The sequence below is a fragment of the Myotis myotis genome, unplaced genomic scaffold, assembly GCF_014108235.1.
Source record: "Myotis myotis isolate mMyoMyo1 unplaced genomic scaffold, mMyoMyo1.p scaffold_m19_p_2, whole genome shotgun sequence".
NCBI classification, from domain to species: domain Eukaryota; kingdom Metazoa; phylum Chordata; class Mammalia; order Chiroptera; family Vespertilionidae; genus Myotis; species Myotis myotis.
In genome coordinates, this window is record NW_023416324.1 from 47,903,959 (window position 1) to 47,923,863 (window position 19,905).

A 19,905-nucleotide genomic window follows, 5' to 3' on the forward strand; every position below is an offset into this window, starting at 1 on the left:
CAGGACCCTTTGATCTGCAGGCCGATGCTGTATCCACTGAGCCAAACCGGCTAGGGCTAAATAACTTTTTTTTCAAAAAGCTCCTGCCAGCCCTAGCCAGTTTGGCTCAGTGGACAGAGCAGCGGCCCTTGGGTTGAAGGATTGCAGGTTCAATTCCAGCCAAGGGCATGTACCTTGGTTGCAGGCTCCATCCCTGGCCCTGGTCCAGGTACCTGTGGGAGACAACCAACTGATATGCATGTGTCTCTCTCACATCGATGTTTCTCTCTCTCTTTGTCTCTCCCCCTTCCTTCTACTATCTCTAAAAATCAATGGGAAAATGTTCTCCATGAAGATTACCAAAAAAACAAAAACAAAAATGCTCCTGTCCATTTGTGCTCCCACACTGATGTGTCTACTCCACCTCAGGCTGACTGGCCTTGCATACTGGCATGTTGTAAGATATATTTTGACCCAGAAAGACAAAAAATAATATTGCATTGCTGTATTAGTCAACTTCATCTTAAAGCAGAGGTGGGAATGTCCAGCCCAAGAGCTGTATAAGGCCCATGCAATCATTTGGACTGGCCCTGCCAAGGCATTAGGGTGAGTTAATTAAATGTTTGACCAAAGCCCAGCTGGCGTGGCTCAGTGGTTGAGCATCGCCTTATAAACCAGGAGGTCACAGTTCAGTTCCCGGTCAGGGCACATGCTCAATCCCCAGTAGGGGGCATGCAGGAGGCAGCTGATCAATGATTCTCTCATCATTGATGTTTCTATCTCTCTCTCCTTCTCCCTTCCTCTCTGAAGTAAAAAATATATATATTAAAAAATTTTTTTAAGTTTAACCAAATATAGAAGGCTAATTTTTAAGTTTATAATTTTGCATGGCCCTCAAATGATGTTATAAATATCCAAGTGGCCCTTGGAAGAAAAAAGGTTCCCCACCCCTGTTTAAAGCATGGTTATGAAGGTCATTGTCCCTCCCACGACATCGCATATATTCGTTCCTGTGTTCGGACTTTCATTCATTCAGCGAATATCCACTGAGAATCTGCTTTGCACCAGTATTTTTCTGGATGCTGACATCAAGCTCTCATGTAAAGAAATAAACAATACAATGCAGTTGGTGCTAATGGCTATGAAATATTCCGGTGACAAGTCACTGGAGGGAGCGCTCCAGGTGGAGACAGACAAGAGCCTGGTACTTTGCGAAACAGGACAGAGGTGGCTGCAGCTGGGGAGCAGGAGAGAAATCACGGAACCTCTCCAGTTCCATCTCACAGTGTTTACCACGAAATTCCACCAAAATGTCTACAGCACATCGTCCTTTGCTAAAAATATAAACCCCTATCCTGCCCTATCTCAACAACCATTTCTAAAGCCCGCCCTTCTCCTCCCTGTCTGTCTGTCCGGTCAGCAGTCTGAACTCCAGCGTGTTGCAATTTGTGAATAGTAACCAAAGCTTGCAAATACTCCGAAATTAGAGGGAACTCACAAACCATTCTGTGTTGCTCAGCCCTGCAATTACCTGAGCATCAAGGAATCATTAATGAACCAGCCCGTCTCCCATCAGATTCATGGCCACTTTCAACAGGAAAGGGGACAGATGCCCCAGAAGAGAGGGAGGTCCATGTGTGTTTTCTCCTCCAAATAACAGGGGTGGTGGCTGCAGCCACAGGCAAGGAGGGTGGATGTTCGGAAAGAAGAGGAACCAGCCTGTGCCATGGACTGAGACCGGATCAGCAGGAATGCCAGGTCCCCCGGCCCATTCTGTGCTTTGTCAGAGTGAGTCAGGATGCCAGATACCAGAGAACTCTCCCAGGAAGGAATCCTGCAGGAAATGTATGCACCCACCCCCACTCCCCCTTAATAATGCCTGTTTAGTGCTTGGGACAGTTTATTTCTACGCACCAGGGAAAAAGCAAACAGACAGGACTGTCAAAAGTTTTTTCTTACATAAAAATTACATGAAATGACAAATTAGACACAAATATATAAAAATATGACCAATAAGCATTAGACACCTCTGCCAAATACTGAAGAAGAAATCACAATAACTCAGAAGGTGTTTGTACACTCTTTTCTTTTCACATCCTTCTTTTGAGGAAAAACAGCCCCCAAATAGGCAATTAATCTGATGTAACACCTTCTTAACATGCCATTTCCTGTAGTGCAGCTCAGGGTTGCCAACCAGAGAAAGGTAAAAAAAGAAACAACAAAAACACTATTATGAGCATCACTAATATAAATGCCAGGATTGTCCCTCCTCTTGGGAGATCGGAAACAATGAGGATGACAAACATTCATCCAGGGACACAAATGAACGACCACTTGGTGAACAAAAGACAGATTTTCAATATGAAAGCACTTATTATAGAAAACACAATTCAAGCTAAATATTCGGGTCATGTCTCTATTGAAACAAACCTACGTTTCTATGAAAGTTGAAGCATTTGTTTTTTTGTGGCCCACTTAAACCTTGTTTATTTGGCCCATGTTAGCCTTTGAGTTTGTCCTATGGGGCTCATTTTAAGCAATTCTCCATTTCTCCTCCAGGGGGCGAAGTTGGCTAGCATTTCGCTGAAAAGGGACCTTATTTTCAAACTTGGATTTTCACGTAGTGTTAGAAAGATGCTCGCATTTAAAAAGGCCTTTCCCTCCTCCCACTCCTTCTCAATACACTGAATCCTGGCTGATTCGAAAAGCACTCCAGGCCTTTTGTGGAATGAGAGGGAAGGGCCATGATTAAGGGCCAAGAGTGAGCAGAACACTTCATTAGCACAGTTCTAGACTGGCTGGCCCATTCTCCTACAGCTTGAGATCAGGATTACGGTTTTGCCAAAACTGACATCGCTTCAAGGATACGCCTCTTCTTTTTTCTTTCTTTGGAGAAGTTTTCGCTGGGCCTCTATTGGACAGCTGATACCGCCCTCATGCAGGCAGGCCTGGCTCCCTCCTACCCACTCCTCTGCAGGGGCTCCCTCGGAGCAACCACAAAGTCTGGAGGTCTGAGAACACCTCTCCTGCCTTCCTGCAGGGATGGTGGGACCTTCCCACTCCGTGGAGGGTGTCTGGTCGCCAGGAAGGACCCCAGACGGCAATTCCTCAATGCGCCCCCTGCCCCCTCACTTACGTAAAGGGTTAGGAGCTCCCAGGGGAACTCAGGTTCAGGTGCAGAAGAGGACACACACACGGGGCAAAGCCTGTTCCCGAGGGAGGAGGAAACTGGAGATTTAGTGTGTTGGTGATGGTGAAACAGAGCTGAGGGGAAGACCCAAAGAGGGTTACAATTCTCCCTGGCCCAGGGACAGATGCAGTGTTTGTGGGTCCTGAGCCTTATGTAATGCTTTAGAAAAGGAATGCAAACGTTAGGACTATCACATTAGCTACAGGGCTCCGGAGGGGTCCTCGGCACTGCAAGGCCCTGAAGCCTAAGCTCCATGCTGGCACTGCTCTGCCGCTGGTCCTGCGGGTGGAGGAGCGTGTTGGTGAGAGGTTTCCCTTGCCCACACAATGCCAGTGTGAGGTCCTAAGGCTCAGCTGAGGAGCTGGGGAGCCATGCAGGTGGTCGGTGGCCCGGAGTCTCCCTTCGGTTCTGCTCCCTCTCACCCTGCCCCAAGCACATAGCAGATGCTCAATAAACACTTGTTGACCAACCGATGGGAGTGGCTGCACTGCTTCCCTTTAAAAAAAAAAAAAATAACATATATATTTTTAAATTCTCACCTGAGGATATGCTTATTGATTTGAGAGAGAGAAACATCAATGTGAGAGAAACATCGATCAGTTGCCTCCCATAAGCACCCTGACCAGGGATCGAACATGCAACCTGGGTATGTGCCCTGACCAGGAATCAAACCCACAATCTTTTTGGTGTATGGGATGATGCTCCAACCAACCGAGCCAGCTGGGGTGTCTTTGGAGGTCAGAGGGGCACATGCTTACAAGGCTTGACTTTGCAGCGTTCATAAACTCTGGATGGAGCCCTGATTAACATGCCCCCCATGAAGCACCGGAAATCAGCTCTCAGATCAAGAGACACTATGTCATGAGCATGAAAAATGGCCACTGAGCACAGTGTTTGCAAATACCAGCTTCCTCTTGGGGTTACTGTCAAGTGCACTTTGGTGTGAGGGTGGAGAAAACCCACCCAGAGACGAGGCCCAAGGCCTCTCTGTGGTTTTGGAAAGGGTGTCAGCGAAAGCCTGGCTGCCACTCAGAATCTCTCCCACCCAGGCAGACTTCCTCAGGCCCCATTCATGGGGCGTTACCGGAGCCAGGCCTAGCTTCACAGCAGCAACACCTTTCCAACAATTGCAAGTTATCCGGATATCGAATGGGATGCCCAGGAGGGCGTGCCCCGCCTGGACAGGCTTCAAGCGCAGGATGAAGGACAGCTTGCACGGGGGCTGAAGAGGAGTGCCTTGCACTGGGGAATCACAATGACGATCACAGAGCCTAAAGTGGCCGTTTCCACTGCCGCATCAAGAGTCAACAGATGGGAAATTCCAGAGCAAGGGGCCAGGCCACTATGTGTAAATCTTAAAGCAGTTGGCCTCGCTGGCAGGAAGACCCAGAAGGAGAACATAAACGGGCTCAAAACAGGGGAAAGTGATGGGGCATTTTGAGGCAAATTCCTCAGAAATGCTCAGATTCTGGCCTCCCGAAGGTGGGTGGGTGGAGGGGTCCAGCCTTGGAGAGAGGGTTTCAAAGGCAACATCTGGAGGGCTTGGTATGCGCCTCCTGGAGTGTGGGGACTGGTATGTGACACCTGCCTGAGAAGCCAAGTGTGGGTTGGGGAGGGAGGGGGCAAAGTGGCCTAGTCAAAGGTGAGAGAGGACAGAGTGACTGCTTGCCCCCTTCCCTCATGCAGGGGCCGGGGGGGGGGGGGGGGGGGGCAGTTAAAGGAATATGAACTCTGGGCACCAGGAAGGCCAGCCTGGGGGTCTTTAAAAACAGGTTCTATCCAAAAGGGCTTCAGCCTGAGGGTGAGAGGCCCCCAAAGAGAACATCTGAATGGAAGCCAGAAGCTGCTGGCAGACGTAGCAGCTGCAGAAGGAGAGGCACTGCCGAGTCCTGGGAGATCCCGGACAGAAAGTTCCAGTGGGGTCCTTGAGAAAGCCACAGAAGCAGCCAAGAGAGCAGAGTCCCTTCCCTGTTAGCCAGGCTCAGAGAACCCAGTGTAAGGCGGGACAGGAGCAGTCAGGTAAGAACTTTCCCTCTCTCCCCTCTGCAGCACCTGGGGAGGCCTGGGGCGGTGGGTAGGCAGCTGGAGGAGGGGGACCTCACTGGTAAGATGGAGGAAAGTCTCCTCTTGGAATGAATACTGACTGTCCCTAGAGTACGGTGAGCATTTCCAGGTTCCAAAGTGAGTGAGTGAGTGTGTGTGTGTGTGACTTAAAGTGGCCTTAGGATTTTTCATTACCTAAGAGTAACCAGAAAAGTCATAGGCCTGACCAAGTTTTTATCAGGAATCGGGGGAGAACACAGCCCACTGAATAAACTTTAGAGGAACAGTGGGAGACGAGAATAAAGCTGCGTCTTAGTTATGTGCCACAAGTCACACTGTGCCATGTGCTAGTGACAGCTAACCTTCACTAAGCACTGACTATGTGCGAGGCACAGGTCAAGATCTTTACAGAGCTTCTTACATCATTCAGTCCCCCTAACAACTCCATGAGGCTGGTATTATTATCCCCTTTTCAAATGAAGGGGATTTGTAAATTTCCCCTTCAGAGAGGTTAGGCAGTTTTCCCAGAGTCACACAGGAAGATAAGTAAAGCAGTAGCCTGGACTCAGCCTCATGTCTGACCTCTAACCCTGAACTCTTTTATCGTCCCAGGCGAGTGAATTTCAGCAGATAGTTGTGACCGAAGCAGGACAGGGACTTGGGTCCTGCTCCTCTTTCTCAGGTGTCCTTGAGCTAGAAAACCAAAGGGCAGAGTCCAAAAACCACTGCATTTTGTGATCTTAGTGGTCACTCCCAACTCTGAGATTCCATGACTCTATCATCTGGAGGTGGGAAGGTGGAGCCAGGTGGACCCACAATAGCAGACATAAAGCAAAAGAGAAACTTAGGGTCTGTACCCATGTTTCCAGGGAGACAGCTGGAAGGAGCTGGTTCTAGCAGGTGGTGCTATACACAGACCTGAGGTTCGCAGAATTACAGTCATGCGTGTTAAGTACATAGTTCCATAATGCATGTAAAGCACTAAGCACCGAGCCTGGCACCAAGCAAGCATTAGGTACACGGCAACTACAACTCTGAAGAGTTGACATACATGCCCAAAAACCTCAACATGTAATTTAATGCAGCATACTCAGCCACTGACATCACTGTCTCTGCTCCATAAGGAGCTATGTTTATCATGGACGCTAAACTTCACCAGTGGAGCCAGGACAAGAAATGAACGCATAAAATTACAGCAGCCAAATCTAAAACAATTCAAATAAGTCTGAAGCCATGGCTCTTAAGCAGCAAGGGACCATGGAACCCTATGAGAAATGACGGAAGCATGATCCTTTTCTCCAGTAAAAAAGTAAATAATAATAATTATAGAAGCCCATTCGTTGATTCCTTCCATGGATTATAGATCCACTGAAGGCCATTCCTTGTCTCCAGGTTAATATCCACTCCTATGGGTCCTGAGGTCCTCAGGTCGAAAGCTATCTACCTGCAATGGAGCCATTTATCCTCATCCTCTCCGAATGCTCGCTGTGGCTAGTCTGATCATGACACCGAATTTGCAATGGGTAGTCAATGTAATTGATGCTGAATCTAAGTTTAAACCTTTCAAGGTTAGTGGACCCCAAATTAATAATTTCAAAATCAGTGGACTCTGGTACCTAGAAATTTTATCTTTTCTTCCTTCTTCTGGTAAAAAAAAAAAAATTTACCTTTTTACATAGGGGACCCCATTCCCTGTGATTCTGGTGGTATTCACCTTCTCTCAAGGAACACATGAACGAGGCATGGCCAACAGGTATTGCTTATTGTCTACTACCTACTTCCGGCTAAGTTGATTCAGGCAAGAAATCTGAACTGAGCCCATTTTGAATGCTCCTTGGGCCCTAGCCAGTTTGGCTCAGTGGATAGAGCATCGGCTGGGGGACTGAAGGGTCCTTGGATTCAATTCTGGTCATGGACAGACATATAAGTAAATCCCACCTGAAACCAAAAGAATCACACAGCTGAGCCCAGCCCAAATCGCCAATCCACAGAATTGTGGGATGAAGAAGTGATTGTCATTTTGCATCAGTAAATTTCAGCTCAAATTTTTGGCTGTGAATTTGGGAATGGTATGTTATGCAGCAAAAGCTATCTGCTACACACTGCAAATAACAGTACTGCCACAATATCAGGGAGTGATATCACATGAAAGCCCCCAAAGCTTTTTCACTTATAAAGTATATTGCTTTCCTAGATCTAAAGGCAGTTTTCTACCCCAGAACTCTTCTCTCACAACAATCACATTCAGGTTCAAAGAGAGATGAGAGAAAAAATAGAGCAATAAGAAAGCTAATATGTCATAGCTGTCAGCCAATTTTCATTATAACACACTGCAAGGGACTGTCTGCATTCCTTGGCTGAAGTGACACTGTTGTTGTGGATACTGCTTGAAACAAGCAGACCATCAACAGGGGCCTGGAAATAGTTCCATTACAAAAGAAAAAAATTTTTTTTTATTTTAATAGTATTTGGCACATAATCCCAGATCTGTTCCCTGACCATGATCCTAGCAAAAGAAAAATGGATTGATTTTTTTTCTTTTTAAGGCATGAAAACTTCTTAAATCATTTCAGGGAGAGGAAAAATAGTGTGAATAAATAGACATCTAATCATAGTACTGGTAGAGATGCATCTAATTTAGAAGTGTGAATGTCATTTCAAAAATAATGTCAAACAGTCACTTTGTTTTAAAAGTGAAAGAGAACTTACCAGTCAGACTGTGTGTGGCCCACCGTTTTCAGGTTTCAAGTGGAGGAGTGAATCTGAAACAGAATTAAACAAAACACTCCCTAAGTAAATCTCATTTGGAATCACTTTCGGTCCCAAGTGACTGACATAATGTTGAGTGGTTATTCTTTTAGTTTAAAGATGAGCAAAGCCTTTTCTGGCTCCTGATGGAATAGGGGGAGTTTTTCGCCGACATATTTCAACTTCCTGAAGAGAAAGCAATCTCTCATCCACTTCAGGGAGTGCTGAAAGGCTGAGCCCAGTATAACTATAAATGGTAGTGTTTTCATCCCAAACCCCTCCAAGTCAGCAGAAGCCTCCCTCGTTATTGCTCTTGCCTTCAACCCTCAATCCCCTTCTGCTAGGACCAAGCCATGGCTCCTTGAAGGAACTAATTTAAAAAATGGCCGGTCCAATAGAACTTGAATGGCAATGGGAAGCATGTACAAGGCTTTCCAATAGTGGCCACCTTATCGCAACCACAAAATGTTGTTTTCGTGATCATGGTGAGTCTAAGGCAATGCTGCTCAGTAGAAATATAGAACAAGCCACGCAAATAACTTTATATTTTCTAGTAGCCACAAGAAGCAAGCAAAAGAAACCGACAAAATTAATTTTAATAATACATTTCATTTAACCGAATTTATTAAAAATATTATTTCATCGTAACTAGTATAAAAATTATTCATGAGACATTTTACCGTTTTTTTTTTTTCATGCTAAATCTTTAAGACCCAGTACATCTCAACTCAGGCTAGTCACACTTCCAGCACTCAACAGTCATGGGGGCCGGTGACTACCCCACCAGACAGTACAGACGTAGAGAATCTATTCCTGGCCGCCAGGTACTGGCAAGGCTCCAAAGTGAGTCAAATGCATATGGAGATTTTACTCATCTATTTTCCTGCTCCTTGTAATCCACAGTATCCCATTCATGATGTCATTTCAGTAGAAATAATAATGTAATAATACTTGTATAGCACTTACTCTGTGCCAGGAACTGTTCTTGGCATGTTCCTATGTCACCTAAATTAATCCTCACAATAACTTCATGAGGGAAGCATATGATAGCATTCCCATTTTGTAATGAGGAAACTGAGGCACAGGGAGATTGAGTAACTTACTCAAGGTTATAAGACCGTGACAGAGCTGGGATTCTAATCCACACAGCCTGCCCCCGCCCCGCCCCCCCCCCCCCCGCCCCGTCTCCCCCTAGGGCCATGTCCTCAGCCACTATACTCACAATTAAATTTGAACGGCTCAGTATAAGATAATTGCTTTCAGTTTTAATTATAACCTCCAAGTGATCCAAGGCTGCTCTCATGATACATGGTCAGATAACAGCAGTGATGGCAGACGGAAGAGTGGATGTGCTAGCAAGTTAACAATTTGGGGTAAGAACACAAAAACCACAAGCAGGCCTGGGGTCAAAAGGTGGCACTGGGTCTGGGAGCCTATTTGGATGACCACGGAGGGGTGCAGGGGAAGGGAAATGTGAAGGCTCTGGAAAATGTTGTCTTCATGATTTTTCCAAGAGAAGGATCTATCACTTTCATCCAATTCTCAAAGGGGTAAGACAGCCATCCCCGTATCTGTCTTAGCAGGGATAGGGAGTAAGAGAGGAAGGATCAGGTAGAAAGGAATCAAGAAAACACATCCTTTCCACTTTATTAATCTGTGGTCCCAAAGAAATCACATCTGGTGAGAAATATCAGGTCCACATATGGGAACTCCCTATCCCAGCGGTCGGCAAACTCATTAGTCAACAGAGCCAAATATCAACAGTACAACGATTGAAATTTCTTTTGAGAGCCAAATTTTTTAAACTTAAACTATATAGGTAGGTACATTGTTATTAACTTCATTAGGGTACTCCTAAGGCTTAGGAAGAGCCACACTCAAGGGGCCAAAGAGCCGCAGTTTGCTGCTGACCACGGCCCTATCCAAATCATAGAGAAGGAAGTTGGTCAGTGACACTTAGAATCAACAGGCTACAGGCCGAGGCCATTGAGAGACACTGCTGCCCAGTCTTGCATGCTGAGCGCCGAACCTGCTGAACGTCCTTCAGTGCTTCCTCTAGGTTTTAGGATCAAGTCCAAGTTCCTTAGCCCAGTCTCCAAAGCCCCGGTGATCTCAGGCCTGCCCCCTTCCAGGGCACTCTTCCCAGGCACCCTGTCCTGTATCCACACAGACCTATTCACAAGACCATAAACACCCCACACTCTCACTCCTCTAAGGCTTTGCAGATTCTGTTCTTTCTATCAAACCTGTCCTTTCCTGACAATATTAGCCTATCTTCAAATTTCAGTTCAAAAGTCACCCTCTCTGGGAAGCCTTTGTCAAGTCCCCTGGCTGGCTTACAGACAACTTCTCCGCAGTAATAGTGTTCACTCAATTCAATCGATAATTATGTACTACCGCTACTGATGATAACAAAGGCTGGTTTTTATGGAGCTGTGTTCCAAGTGCTTAGTGTGCTTCTTTAACCCACTTAGTAACCATATGGGGTAGGTGCTTTTATTACCCCATTAAACAGGTGAGCAAACTGAGGCACAGAGGTTAAGTCAGTAGCCTAAGGTCACACAGTTTATAAGTCGGTTTATAATCGCAGAGTGAGATTGTGAAGCCAGACAATGTGGTTCCAGAGCCTGCACTCTTCACCGCTCACTGCCTTCTACTCTCATTGTCACTGCATTTTCCTGTTACCGCAAGTGGCTTCTGTTTCGTTTTTGTTTATTTGTTTTTGTTTCTTGGTCTCTGCCCACTTCTTTGCAGAATATCTGAAGCTTGAGAATGTTTAACTCATCTTTGTCTTTCCAGGACCTAGCAAAGTTTTTGGCACATAGTAGTTGCTCAATAAAGGCACACACAGAAAAACACTGGGACTGCCGTTGGAAGGATGGGGACAGGGCTATAAACTCGTGCCTGATAAAAACCCACTGGGATTAAGAGTCTGATATGAACTTTAGCAAAGCTAGCTTTAGCTTCATCTTCTAAATCCAGTCAGTGCCAAGGGCATGGTCATTTCTTAGGCCTGTTCAGTACTAGGGGAAACAAATGCAACTCAGAGCTTGACCAAGTCTATCATATCTCCAACTAGTTCATCAGCTTCATGTAGCTTTGCACATGGATCAATGGACCTAAGTAATAGCATCCCTTCTGAATGCCTTGGTTGGTCATTATAAAGGAATGTTAGAAAAGATATTTCCTTAAAAAATGCAATAGTCAAGGAAAAAAGGACACAAACCCCTGCTTCCTAAGGTTTTCTTGGTTTCAAATAACTCAGTGATGAGCATATGCCAAATACTGTTTTTAAACAACAGCTTCGTGTTGAAAATCTCCTTTTGCTGACCAGACAGGACTTTGCCACTCACTACACCTGAGTTCCATAACACGTTTCTTCCCATTATTATCTAAACTCCTCTTGGATGAATATAAAAGGTGACCTTGTAGGAGGACACTTCTTTCTCTCACAGTGGGAAAGACAAAGGTCTCAAGATCTGGGACATACACAGACGTCTAGGGAGAAAAAAAGCTCTTTCTAGTTCATGGCAGAGATTACATCAGTTCTGTAGACCAGCCTCCCCATTCACAGATACATGCAATTAGTCACAATGCCCACCCTTCCTTTTACATCCAGAATGCAAAAGAAACCATCAACTTCCATGTATATGGATGTCAGCATCATCTCAGCTATTAACAACCAAGTTACAGATCACATTTTGACTCTTGCTATCTCATCCTCTTCCACAATAAATATTCATTGAATTGTTATTGAGAGGTTTGCTGAGTGCAAACTGTGTGCTGAGCAGAGTTGTAGGTGCTAGAGAGACAATATTGAAGGAGGTAAACAAGGTTCCTGATATAATGGAACTCCCATTGTAATGGGGGACAGAAAATAAGTATTCAAAGTCCCACAAATGTTTCCATACAAGCAGGGAGTGACGCAACCTACTGAAGTGTTTGATAGTGTCTTTGGTAGCTGTATGGAGGAGTCTGGAAGAGGCAGCAGTGAATGAATGGATCACTGGTAACCAACAATCACTGGAGGCCATTCAATTGTTCAGGTGAGATATGATGATGCCTTGGTTCACCAGTAGAGATGGAGAGAGGTGGGTGGATTCAGTAGAGGTTCTGAAGGTAAAATAATCAGGACCTGCTGATAAAGTAGATGCAGGAAATGAGGAGAGAAAGGGGTCGAGATAACACCTAGGTTTTGGCTCAAGCAACTGGGTCAATGATGGCTTTGTTTGGGGAGAAATAGGTTGAGGACAAAAAAAAAAAATCAAGAATTCTGATTTGACTGTGTTAACTTTGAGACATCTAAGTAGAAATGTCAAGAAAGCATTGAAGTGTTGAACTGTGCTGTCCAATACAGTAGCCACCAGCACATATGAGAATTTAAATTAAATACAATTAAAAACTCATTCCCCCCAGTTGCATGAGCCACATTTCAAGTGAACAAAAGCCACTAATTTTTTGAACAGCATGAATATAGAATATTTCCATCACCATAAAGTCTATTGGGCAGGACTTGTCTAGAACATACATAAGAACTTGCTAGACTCCTTTCATTATTGTAAACGTTATTGCAATTATAGAATATAAAATTACAGTAGTTCCCCCTCATCTGCAGGAGATATATTCCAAGACTTCCAGTGGACACCTGAAATTGGGTATAGAACTGAACCCTATACATACTATGCTTTTTTCCTATACATACACATACAAATGACAAAGTTAAATTTATAAATTTGGCACAGTAAAAGATTGACAACAATAACTAATAAAATAGAATTATAATATATTATAATAAAAATGATGTGAATGTGGCTTCTCTCTTCCATCCTCCCCCCCCCCCCCCCCGCGCCTCTCTCTCTCATAGCTTATTGAACTATACTCAGCCTTCCTCTTGTGAGGTGAGATGATAAAATATTGACGTGCTGAGATGAAGTGAGGTAAGTGAGAGACATTATTAAGTAAAATAAGTTACTTGACGCACTGCAATACTGAGACAGTTGATCTGATAACTAAGATGGCTCCTAAGTGACTAACAGATGGGGCGTGTGCAACATGGATATGCTGGACAAAGGGACAATTCACATCCCAAGTGGGACAGGCCTGGGCGGTGCAAGATTTCACCACACTACTCAGAACGAAGGTCAATTTAAAATTTAGGAATTGCTTATTTCTGGAATTCTCCATTTAATATTTTCAGACTTAACTTGACCACAGGTGACAAACTGCAGAAAGTGAAACGTGGGTAAGGGGACTACTGTATAGCCCTGGGAGGTCTTTAGCTTTGAATGGTGATTGGATTATGATCTGTGTGAACGTATTGGTTTCCAGTCTCATTTTAATCCTCTAGAACAGTGGTTCTCAACCTTCTGGCCCTTTAAATACAGTTCCTCATGTTGTGACCCAACCATACAATTATTTTCGTTGCTACTTCATAACTGTAATGTTGCTACTGTTATGAATCGTAATGTAAATATCTGATATGCAGGATGGTCTTAGGCAAACCCTGTGAAAGGGTGGTTTGACCGCCAAAGGGGTCGCGACCCACAGGTTGAGAACCGCTGCTCTAGAAAATAACATAGATACTGTAGGAGAGCAGACCGAGGACTAGACGCATAGGCTTAGCTTCCAGGGTCTTCACTACCAGTGACTTCCAGTACATCACTTAACTAAGCTGTGCCTCAATTTCCCCACCTACAAAACAGGGCGTGACCCCGAATGGGCTGCACTGAGAAGTATGAGGCAGAATGTTTCCAGCTCTGGAGCCATCTCCGCTGTGCTCTAGTCAGGTCTATTATGCTTCCACTTGCAAATTCTGACATGATGTTATCTCAAAGGGCAAAAGAGATATAAAAGGGCCTTTGAAACATATAAAAGACCCTATTGTAGGCATAAAGGGTACATGTTCTGCAAAGGTGATGTTAAATTGAAAGAAATATACCCTGTGTGTTGAGTCCAACAGAGAAATTTGCCTGGTATTAGATGCTGGCAGGGATAATGACTTTATAAAGTAATGATATATGTATGTGCTCAAGAATCAGAAGTCTTGAGCCCCAAAAGCTAAGAGACAGTAGGACATTTGCCCCCATTGTGCAAGGGTTTCTGTCCCAGGGAGGGACACACCCTGAGTGGGTGAACTGGCCTACTTTACCCAAACGGTGCCACCCCATTATCTCTGCCTTGACATTGACTCTGTCAGGAAGAGCTGGTCTGGGCTGTTCACCTGGAGAAACTCTTCCATCTGTCACTGTCCTCAATCCACAGAGAGCTCCAGAGACCTCAAGTTTTGTTTTTTAATTGAGGAGCTAGTGGCATATGTCCTCAAGCAATCTATAGATAGGTTGGGGGTTTGTGTGTGGGTAATCCTGATTATGCGAAAGTTGGTGAGAAATCTAAAAACACACACATGTATTTCTATTTTGCCAATATTTAAGAGAATACATAAAAAGAGTACACAATAAATTGAAATATTACACACAGCGTATTTTTCTATTTCTCTCTTGAAAGGACAACAACAGTTGGGTTTTGTTGTTGTTGTCAACGAAAGTTTTAAATGGATAGCAAGCTTCCCTGGAACTGACCCATATTCCCACCACACTAGTGCTACTATCTATTTGTGCCTGCTAGCCCTCCATAGCCATATGCTTTTACATGACTATGGCCATAGTTATGTGCTATTGGTAGTAAACCTAGTGAAGGCACTGGAGCTGGGCAGATCTGGGTTTGAATGTTGGCTCCTCAATGAATGAGCTACAAGGTTTTGGACAACAGACCTCTAAAGTGTAAAATACCTTTTGCACAAGGGAGCACATCAGTGTAGTGCCACCAGGAGAAAACTCCACAAAGGATGGCTATTATTTTCTTCTTCCATTTTACTTTAAATTTTAAATATTTGTTGTGTGTTTCTATGCATCTTCATAATGATTGTCTTACTTTTACTAAAGGGCCTAATAATAGTCCTTCATGTTGAAAAATTTTAATTTACTAAATCACTCCCCTAATACTAAGTATTTATGTTACAGTCAATTATAAGATTACATCAGATGTCTTCATGCTTTTAGCTCTTTTCATTCCTTTAACTTACTTCCCTACTCTAAATTCCTACGCTAGAATTAGCAGTTTTTTTGCTTTTAAAGGATCTTTTATTAACAAACAACAATAATAATAGAGAATTTCTGAAACCCTGACATTTTGTCCACAAAATGCTATTCCTAAAGTTGGTGAGATGCTGTTTTAATTTGTGCTTCTAAGATAATTAGGGAGGAGAGGCAGGTTTTCCTGTTTGTTCATTAATGATTTGTCACCTTGAAAAATAGTAAGTTTATATTCTTTGCTTATTTATGTAGTAGGATCTTGATAATTTTCTTTTGAATTTGAATGAGTTATTTTTTAAATATGTTTATTACTGGTTTTTAGAGAGAGGAAGGGAGAGGGATAGAGAGATAGAAACATTGATGAGAGAGAAACATCAACTGGCTGCCTCTTGCACGCCCCCTACTGGGGATAGAGCCTGCACCCAGGTACGTGCCCTGACCAGGAATCGAACTGATGATCTCTTGGTTCATGGGTTGATGCTCAATCACTGAGCCACACTGGGCTGGGCTGAATGAGTTCTTTATAGTGATGATAATCGAGTTTACATATGCATTTGCTATGAAAATACTTCAGATATAGTTTATAATTTTGAGATAATCTTTTCCTTTACACAATAAGCTTTAATAAACAATAAGCAACAGCCATATTTTATATAAACCTCACCAGCTAGGATATTGCCTCTTGGCAAATTTTTGGCTTTTGATTGCTTTTTAATGTCCACTTACACCCACTTTGATTTTCACAGCAACCTTGTGAGTGAGTCAGAAAGTCTGACAATTCCCACTGCACAGTGGCAAAAACTGAGCCCTAGACAGGATAGGTGACTTGACAGTCACTGAATCCTGAAATTGGTGAAATCTGGATTCCACGTCCTTTTTCTGAACCAAAGGACTCCTTGTTGAAAGGAAGCTTGGGAGGTAAAACAAAGACATGTATTTTGTGCGAGATGCATTATTATCCAAAGCACCATTTCTACACCATTTTCTGTTAAAAAGCTTTCATACAAAACATCAGAGAACTGTGCCTGCTACATGGAGGTGCCCAAGAAATGTTACTATCATTTTAGCAAAACCACCAAAACAATGGCTTACATAACAAACCATCTTTAGCAGGGATTTTTTTGTGTTTTAAAAAATATATATTTTTATTGATTTCAGAGAGGAAGGGAGAGGGATAGGGAGAGGGAGCGATAGAAACATCAATGATGGCAGAGAATCATTGACTGGCTGCCTCCTGCATGCCCAATACTGGGGATCGAGCCTGCAACCCAGGCATGTGCCCTGACTAGAATCCAACTGAGACCTCCTGGTTTGTCATTCGATGCTCAATCATTGAGCCATGCCACCGGGCATAAAGCAGTTAAAATAATTTAAATAACTTAGACCTAAATTAAGTGTTGCTTTTTACTCTTTTTAACCCAGTATAAATATTACTTCCTCCCCCAGTGTTCCCTCACACTTTGACTCAAAGAAACTGCTCCTCCCTTGAATTTCTAGACCTTTACACCACTTTCTACATTTTATTACAGGTACTTCAAAATATGTTTCATCTCTTCTACTGGATGAGATATCAAGAGTCCATATCTTGTTTATGTTTGTCTCTCCCCAAGAGCCCAGCACCCTGCTCTGCACTAAGGTGGCAATCATTTATGCAGAGGTGGGGGGGAGAATTTTATATAGTTAAGAGACAACAGTAACATAAAAAAATTACACTTTGGTTAAAGATTAGAGCATTAAAGTATAGGCTGCATTAATTGTGTGCTTCTTGTTGCACCATGCCTTATTCTGGCAAGCATTCTATCATAAGACAGGTCTAACACATTCTTAGGTCAAAAGTCTCCATTAGTTAAACAATACTGAACTACATTAAACAGATTGTCCAAAAATGTATCCAGCCTTGGATAAATCATTCTGTATATATGTCTGTTATGCTTTTCTTTGCAAATTCTAATATAACTTGTTTCTCAACACACACACACACACACACACACACCACTTGAGCACAAAAGTCCTGGTTCAGCACGTTGAAAAATTGTTAAAAATATGAAACATCTATAGCGTCAACAACAAAAATAAAGTTTTAAAAAAATACAGACCATCTGTTTCCTAATATCAGGAAAATTCACAGGAAACTATTAATGTTCACTAGGGAAAATAACCTGGGTCAGATTATGAAATGAGGTGCCCAACATTCACAATATGATACTCAACAGCCTGTGAGTCATCCGATCATCAGAACTGAGGAGGAGATCTCACACTTTATTGAAACCTGTCATAGTAGAACTATCTTTATTCTGCACATTTGTATCTAGAACAGCCGTGGGCAAACTATGAAATGAATAAAACTAAAAAAAAAAAAAAAAAGATCGTACCCTTTTATGTAATGATGTTTACTTTGAATTTATATTAGTTCACACAAACACTCCATCCATGCTTTTGTTCCGGCCCTCCGGTCCAGTTTAAGAACCCATTGTGGCCCTCGAGTCAAAAAGTTTGCCCACCCCTGGTCTAGGGAAACTAACTCATGTTGGCGTGAGTGGGACTGCACAGGTTTAGCACTGAAAGTGCCAGGTCTCAGGAATCCCCTCAGTGCTACACAAAGCAAGATGGCTGGTCACCCACTCAGAGTTTGTGAAGCAAACGATAGGGTTTGCATGAAGCAGACGATAGGGTTTACGCCCCAGGTTTTTATATTGGAACTGGTGCAAAGTTAAATGTGATCTAACCCCTGGAAGCTAACCTGGACCCTTTGAGCAATGGGAGCCGCTGGGATATCTTGGGGGGGTGTCTGGGGATCCTAGACCACTTGCAATAACTCATATGGAATAATATTTGCAAAGCACAAAGCACTAGGCTCACTAGTGGTCACTAGCTCAAGGGAATCGCTTACTTGATGCTTACGGAAAACAATAATTAGCCCAAAAGACTGAATTTAATTGTTGTTGTTAATTGAGAATCAACCAGATATCTTTTAACTTTTAATATGGAAAATCATCCTTAAAAATTAGTCTACTTAGCCACACAGAGTAGTGCACATACTTTCGTATATCTTTGTTAACGGGGGCTCTTCCAGTGCCTTCCCCATTGCGATGGCTTACATTCTTACTGTTGACACAGTTAAGGATGTTTAGAAGACAAAGAAAAACAGCACAACACAGTTTCCATAAACATAGCCACCTGGGATAATGCTTTATGGCTGTATTTGACAGGCAGACAGTGGCTGATAAATCTTTACAGGATGCAAGTGAAAAACTGAGCCATGCAGAGCTACAGACAAGTGCCAGGGATTGTGGGTGAGATGACGGCGACTCTTGCACTTTGGCTACAGTGCTTTGACTCAGGCAGCTGCTGCACACAGTCAGTCTGATAAAAGGGACCCTAAGCCCTTCAAGGGCACTCCTTTCCTTGCAAGGGGGTCGTGGGTACAACAGCCCCTGAGGAAGATGCAGAAGGGCTTCACCATGGCCAGAGCCAAGGGCCCACTATTAAATCCCGCTTCAAAGGCACCCTCTCCTGGCCCTCCCCCACACCCAGCCCCAGGAAGCTCAGCTAACCTCAGCCAGGCTCAGTACTCCTTGTGAGAACTCCTGACAGAACTGGGTGAGGATATGAGCCTCAGACCCTCTCTGGCAACAAACAATGACCTCCAACATATTTCTGGTTAGTTTTCAATGCAAAAATATGTTTAAAATCTGACCATGCTTGAATAAAGCTATTCAAGGAAAAAAATAACTATTCATAGAATTAAATTTTTATTAGCCTCAGGAAACTTTTTAAAAAAAGTAAAATTTAGCAGCATTTATTACTGGTAATATATATGAGACCTACATTTCCCTCTAAAATTTTTAGTTTTAGGGGATCATCGTGGGTAAATCGAGAGCCTGCTGTATGTTGAAAATAATCATTTTGTCCACGAGGCATAGCTCTCTAATCGTATCATTCCTTTCGATGACACACGTTCTGTTAGACACTGAGAGAGCGTCATCGCAGAAATATTCAGGTTCACTGACTGTGCAGCGAATTAAGGGCAGGTTACAGCAAAGGGCAGTGCCTTGAGCCTGAGAGTGGACGGTTTTGTTTTGAGGCGGTCAGACCTTCGGGTGGATGTTCTTCCTTCTCCGCGCCTTGGACTCAGAAGAAGGAAATGAGAGTGCTCCTCAGTGAGGCTGTGGCTCCCGCCACGCCCCAGACTCCAACTTCATAGATGGGTGGAGTGTGGATTCCATGAAATATCCTCCTGGTTTGGGGGTTTTGACTCCACTGAATGGTTCAGTCTTAAATTGTAGCAACTAAAACATGGCTGGGCATTGAGAATCTTGGTCATTGAAAACCAATCAAAGGAGTAGACAGGATATTGAGATTCTAAGGACTTGTTCCTCTTTCCCTGTATCACCAAGAAAGCAACAAAGCCAACTGTGCTCAACACAATCCACTCACATGGGAGGGGTAAGAACAGGTAGGCACTTCCTACTTCCTGTGGAATTGTGTGGATTCGATTTTTTAAGTTTAAACTGAAAATATGTTTACTCCTCTGTGTGGCTAAGTAAGACTAATTTTTTAAGGAAGATTTTCCATATTAAATGTTAAAAGATAATCTGGTTAATTCTCAATTAACAACAACAAAAATTAAATCCACACAATTCAACGGGAAGTAGAAGGGCCTACCTCTTCTTACACCTCCCACTTGCTTCCTGGGCAAAGCCCCCTTCGCTGCCTCAATTTCGACAGTTTTCCAGACATTGATGGACCTTCCCATTTACATGTGTTCTGAACCACACAGGCAATCTGCTCACCCTTTGGGGAAGTACACCAGCACATAATCACTTGCGCCAGAAAAATAACCAAGAAAAAAAT

At 43.5% G+C, this 19,905-nt stretch overlaps 1 protein-coding gene across 4 annotated transcripts in view; it reads right to left on the reverse strand.

Annotated features, from left to right (window-relative positions):
• Nucleotides 1–19,905, reverse strand: part of GNG12 (G protein subunit gamma 12) — a 120,173-nt gene that overhangs the window by 58,730 nt on the left and 41,538 nt on the right. For 2 of the 4 annotated variants that reach the window (XM_036351829.1, XM_036351832.1), the window contains one exon: nt 7,922–7,974. The exons of 1 other annotated variant lie outside the window; for it this stretch is intronic. The gene's annotated coding sequence lies outside the window, so the exon portion shown is untranslated. Of the gene's footprint in view, nt 1–7,921; nt 7,975–11,894; nt 12,096–19,905 lie in introns of all 4 variants that reach the window. One more of the 4 variants, XM_036351831.1, reaches the window with a different exon arrangement.